At 39.3% G+C, this 6412-nt stretch overlaps 1 long non-coding RNA gene across 1 annotated transcript in view; it reads right to left on the bottom strand.

The window, feature by feature from the left end:
* LOC116556766 overlaps positions 1-6412 on the bottom strand; it is a 363628-nt gene that overhangs the window by 244858 nt on the left and 112358 nt on the right. The window lies entirely within an intron of this gene.

Below are 6412 nucleotides of genomic sequence, written 5' to 3' on the forward strand. Positions count from 1 at the left end.
CAGCCCCCTCCACAGGACTCTCCAGAATTCTATTGCTGTCTTTGGCTCAATAGTCAGGGTCCTTGGTAAGATGGATAGCATCAGTGCTTCAGGGATGGTGGACAGACGTTATTCCAGGACACCATTCCTGCCAATCCCATCCCAACACAGTCTAGTTTGTATAGCCCCTTGACTCTCTGTCAGTTTCTGACATGGTCATATGGGATGCGGACACAAATGCTAACTTATTTTGTGCTTGATACTATCAAATCTTATCTGCCTTTCTCCCCACGAATGAAATTTCATCCTGGAATTCTTGATGTCTTTGGTGCTAATCGTATCATTGCAGTCAAAGGCAACATCAGGCTACCTTAGCTAAAGCCACTAACACCCTAAGCTGCACCCCACATTCAAATTCTTAATAGAGGAAGAAAAAATGGTGAGGGAGAAAAAAAATGAAGAGAAAAGCAAGAATACATGTGTGAGCAAGCAGTACAAGACCATGTTTTGCTAAGTTCAGAATGAGCTGGATCTTTGTAATATTTATGTTTATCATCCAAATAAAGTATTTAGTTCAATTTTATTTCTTGCTGACAAGTTCTGCCTCTTCAACCTACGGATAAAAGCTGAAAAAGCTTATTCAGATGTCAATTGCCTATACAAAACAACATTCTGAGGAGTAGTAAAGTATCTATTAATTAGAAACATATGGGAGCTGACTTCTTCCCTGAAATTAAATGTAGTTGTGAAACTTCAGAATAAGAAGAGGTATCTGGCAAAACATTCTTGAGTTATGCTGAACATACAAAATTTATTAAGAGAGATACATTTATTTAAGTTTAAAATATGGCTACATTTTTTGATTCTAGCAAGTAAGCCAACTCAGCAAAAAGTCTTCATCAGTCAGAATATCACTTTAATTTATTCATACATACATATTTATTATTTGACTCATAGGTCCTTTCTAAAAAAAATCCAGAAAGAATGGAAGGGAAAGGATTAGGGAGAAGGCTTTTGCTATATCTGCAATATTTTATTCCTTAAAAAAAAATTTGAGACAAGGATGGCAAAGTAACATCTGTCAAATCTGGCTGGTATGTGTGTCTACTTAATTATTTTCTGTACACTTGAAAAAAACCACAAGTTTTTGATAAAAGTATGTAAGCAATATGTCAGGGTAGATAAGAACATGGGATTTTGTTCGAGACACCTGGTGCTGCTGTTTAATAGCTCCGTGACCTTAGCAATCTCTCTAAATCTCAGTTGTGCAATCTATCAAATAAGGAAATTTTGAACTGGTTCCTAGCTGAAGGGTAAATACTAGCCACAATTTAAAGAAAATACATGTGTGTCTATGTCTTAGGTCAGGTTTCCCTAGAAACAGGCTTCGAGACAGAAATTTGCACAGTACTTTCATTGGACAGTGCTCTCAGGAACACCACTAGTCAGGGGAGGTGAAGAACGCCAGCTTGGGCAGAGGGAGAAGTTGAGCCATGATGTAGTCACAACAGAGGCCTCCGCCAATCCTGTGGGGGCACACTGAAGCTGCAGTAGCCCTTCTGAATTACCCAGAGTCAAGGAAAGAGAAGCTTTGTATCTCTACATCTACTTTAAACAATGGGCGAAAGCTACCCCTTGGGAAAGGACATAACCTTGGGTGTGGCAGTGCCTCAGCCAACAGCTACGGACTGGAGAGGATGTAAGATGAGAAGTATCAGCAAGCAATAGCCCCACTAGCTGGGGAATGAGGGCCTCAACTCTGAAGGGAGGATCTGAGTTAAGTACCAAACCACCCATGATAGTATCTGGGCTCGGCCTCAGCAAAGGGAGGAATGTGCTACAGAGCTAGAAGAACAAGGGGCCAAGGGATTAAGGGAGAAAAGAGGTTAGGTCCCTGGGCCCAATGTGGGATAGGATGGGATCTGAAAGCCTATGAAACAAGGTTGACTGTGGCCACAGAAGAGCTCTGTAAGCCAGACACCTAACATTCCTTGGATCTTGTAGTCTGTCCCTGTGTTCTCTAGTAAAACAGTTTATTAGTAAATTCCAACCAATTGCTGCTTGGGCCAAAAAGTTTAAGAAGGAAGCATCATACATACCTAGCATTAATGTGATCAAGAGAACAGGAAGCCAAGCCAAAGAACCCAAGAGGAAGGGTGAACCCAAGGAAATTCAGGTGAACATATCAGACCACTAAGTTAGCCATCCCCTCTCTCTCCCTCACTACAACCCGCCAAAGAGATTCACTTTCCAGAGCTAAACCTTGGAGTCCTGGAGTCTCTTTTAACAAGGACAGGACTATTTCCTTATTGCAGCCACTTCTCCCTATCTTTCAGAATGTTACAAGTGAACTGGGGCAACCATTTCATATCTCAATGGAGTATTTTTCATTTTTTAACCACTTTTACACATTCATCCTTTTTAGAAAAGGAAAAGAAAATTAAACTTTAAAGCTTGCTTATATATATAGCCAAAAACCCTTCTCTAAAATTAAGGCAGCATTCTGAAGCAGGCTGTGGTATCAAAGTCAGATAACATGGCTTTTCTGAGGTAATAATTTGTAGATGAAATTTAGAGACCACATTTAATCAGATTTTTAAACACCATACTTGAAACTACCAATTTTATTATATCAACCATTGCCAGTCACTTATTCATAGACAACTGTCCTGTCACGTGCTCATTTTTTTGCCCCCCCAATCACTCAATTTGAATTCAATGTGCTGTATTCAGTTGTAAGGAATCTGAAAACTTTTGAGTTAAAATAATAAAATATCCAAGAAAAGGAGTGCTGTGTACTTAGTTGTATAATGGGAAGACTTCTTTGTTCGCTCTTTCCTTTGACATTGCTTCAATGACCAAATCCTTAAGCCCCTTTGCATTTCAGTGTTTGCATCTGAATATCATAAGAAGCGCATATTACATCCAATTAGACCTAGAGGTATGCATTAATAACAAAAGATAATTATCATTGATTGTAGCTGGATTACATCTTTATTTCCAGATTTCTCATGAGCAGTAATATAGAGAAGAAAGGTGCCATGGCGTGGAGAAGAGGCTCTGAACCAGTCTACTAGTGTGCAGTGGTTTCCATTGGCTTTTAAACAATCATGTAATTCACTTCACAGTACTGATTGAGTAGACTTGAGTTTATTTCATTATGATAACACTGTTGTTAGCCATTGTCATTCAGCTTGGTGACTTCATTCCCTATACAGCTCAAGGCCAAACACATTGTGTGACTGTTCTTGTAATTCATTCACACAATGAGTATAAACTATCATAGATTTAGCTTTCTAAAGACTACCCATCTACTCCTCTCCCCACCTCCACTAACCATTGGGAAAAGCTAGAGCAATCCATGCTAAAGCTTTTGTCATGAAGAATTATGCACTCTGACTGTGCTGAAACTAAAACTACACATGCACATATAAGACTACCTAAAAAGAAACATGCTGGAAAATTCCTTTCCCTTCTTTTGCTTTGCAAAAGCTCTGCAAAAGCTATTTTTCTTATCATATTCATTTATGGCTTTGCTTTTGCTAAGGAAAAGCATGTATGTGGAGCAGGCACATGTGGGTGGGTTGTTTTTAACTAATCTCTAATAAACATTAAATGTCTGACCCAATGTTCTCATACACTATCAAATGTGGCAACCATATCATTCAGCCAACATAGCTTCCTTTTTCCCCAGGAACTACAATCTTGTAAGGCCACTGATTATAGAGAACTATCACAAAATAGTATTCTTCTTTAGAAAAGTTTTTAACCACTTAAAATTGTAAAACCTATTCTTTGTTTGCAGACTGTACAAAAACAGGCAGGTAATTGGCCAGATTTGGCCCACGAGGCAAAGTTTGCCAATCCCTGATCTGGATCAGCTCCCAAACTTGTCTGCACATAGAATCACCTAGGAAACATTGTAAATCTTCAGTGCTCAGGCCATACCCCAGACCAATTAAGTCCCCCAGAAAGCACTCTGAGACAAGTAGTTCATTTGAGGACATGCTCCCAGGCAGCAGAAAAGGGAGATGTAGAAGAGTAAACTACGGAATGGAAAAGAGCCGATACAAGGGTGTATTATCAAGCTGGTCACCATAGCAGGCAACTGAGTCTTAATGCCACTGGGATCCACTGAGGACCTATCTAGAACACACTTCAGAATTGTCTTCCTGGGAAATGGAAGAGAGGAGCATTTACTCACCGGCTCCCATCCCCTACTTGTTAAACTCTTCCCTAGGGATTATTTCCCTCATACTTCCTAGTTGTACACACTTGAGCAATGCATCCAAGTGCCAAGTGGCAAGCTCCAGGCAGCCAGGGCCATGTGCTATTAGGTTACATGTGCCAAAAACTGGTTGCCACAGCAATGGCTGAAGACAAAAATGAGCTAAAAGAAGGAAGGAGGTTCACAAGAGGTATCCAAAATGCCATCCAAAAGCCATTAGAATACAATGTTTTAGAAACTCATATGAGCAGTTCAACAGGAAACTCAATATGGGATTAGTACAATGCCACCTTAGATAATGCTATGGACTTAATTTTGTTCCCCCAAAAGTATTTGGAGATGACGCCCTTGAGAAGTAATTAGGTTTAGACGAAGTTATGAGCATGGGACCGTCATAAGAGGATTAGTGCCTTTTTAAGAAGACACAGCAGAGATAGTTTTCATTCTCTCTTTCCATGTAAGAACACAGCAAGAAGGTGGCTGTCTGCAAGCCAGGAAAAAAGCCCTCACCAGAACCCAACCATGATCTCAGGCTTCCAACCTTTAAAACTACAAGAAAATAAATGTCAGCCTTTGGTATTTTGTTATGGAAGTCCAAGCAGACTAATACAAGCAACTCCTCTCTCTTCAGAACACAATGTCAACAATGATACATCTCTCGTTTTAACAGTAAAAAAAAAAAAGTTACACAGTTTATCAAAGTTGAATTTAAACTCCTCTCTAAATGTCCCCTATTAATACCATTCTACTTAATAATTGTATCAAGCTGAAGTTCAAATCAGATCAGAAACATATATATATATAATATATATATATATATAAAAAATACATTCAAAATCCATACACATAAAAAATAACTTCTGTTAACATCTTGGCCCATTTTCTCCCAGCCATTGTCTAGGCATTTTATCGTGCGTGAGGTAACTGTGTGTTTGTGCACATTTCTGGATTTGATTTGAATTTCAAGGCCCAATTAAAGTTCTCTTTTGCTCAAAGCAGACACACTGCCTCCCTTTGCCCTTCCTAAATGTACTCTGTTTTACTAACTACCCCTCTGCATATTTCACAGTATCTTGAACATTCTCTCCCCCACACCAATCCCTTCTAAAGCCTAGATAAACTACAACTTCCTAATTATCTTTTCTTCCTGCTTCCTCTTATGTGGTTATGTCACTCCCCTTTTAAATCCCATTATCCTTTATACTTTCTTTCTGAATTTTATCATTTTATTCTAATCACAGGACATATATGAGCACCGTATCATAATGTCTGTGGACTATTTCCTCTTCCCATTCCTAATCCCCCACTTTTATATTAATGGATTATTGTTTCTGCAAGGGCAGCACTTGTCTTATTCATCTCTGTTTTTCCCACCATGCCTAGTGCACTGTCTTGCCCATAGAAACACCTTCATAAATCTTTGTTGTATTAATGAATAAATGTTAAGATTGTTTCAGCTGTAAGCCATGCACTACCAGTCTTGACATTTGTTAACTATACACAGGCAAATACTAAAACCCTGAGAGATAGTATATATGTTCCATTGTAGATAGGAAAAGCCACAGGGTTTCTAAACACATTTCACTTAAGAGTGTTACTGTGCTAATATCACAGTGTGTCATGGATGCCATTAGGAAAAAGCATTCAGTGCAATACTGCCTTCACCTCTCTTAACAAATGAACTACTTCACTAAGTATAAGGTCTAGCCTAGAAGTACACTCTCCATAGATTTCAAATAAGCAAGTGAGGCAGGTCAAACCACTTTCTTCTCCCATCCTCCAACTTCCTACGGGGGCTCTCTTTGGTAGAAGCCACAGAGCAAGGGAGGCTGGGTAGCACAGTTCAAAGAGGTCAGCCTCTCTGAGGCACAGCATTGGGCAGAGAAATGCACAGATTGCTTTTGGACAAAGGGAATGCAAAGAGAATAGAGAATAGTTGATAATGGACTTCACAGCTTCTACAGTTGCATATGAGCTGAAGCTTTTCATCTGTCAAGATGCCTACTGTGGTTAGACCCTACTGCTAACCATATAGAACTGGCATTATTTACCTATCCCGCAAGTCAACAGATGGCCATACTGATGCTTTACATTGGGTTATGACTGTTGGCTTGTAGGACACCTTCTAATTATGCACTATTTATTTTTCAATATTAGAACCATGTGATCCTGAACCCAAAGCAACATCATGACACATCCTTTTTA

This window comes from Sapajus apella, unplaced genomic scaffold (assembly GCF_009761245.1).
Source record: "Sapajus apella isolate SASKATOON/1434 unplaced genomic scaffold, GSC_monkey_1.0 scaffold17, whole genome shotgun sequence".
Lineage (NCBI taxonomy): Eukaryota > Metazoa > Chordata > Mammalia > Primates > Cebidae > Sapajus > Sapajus apella.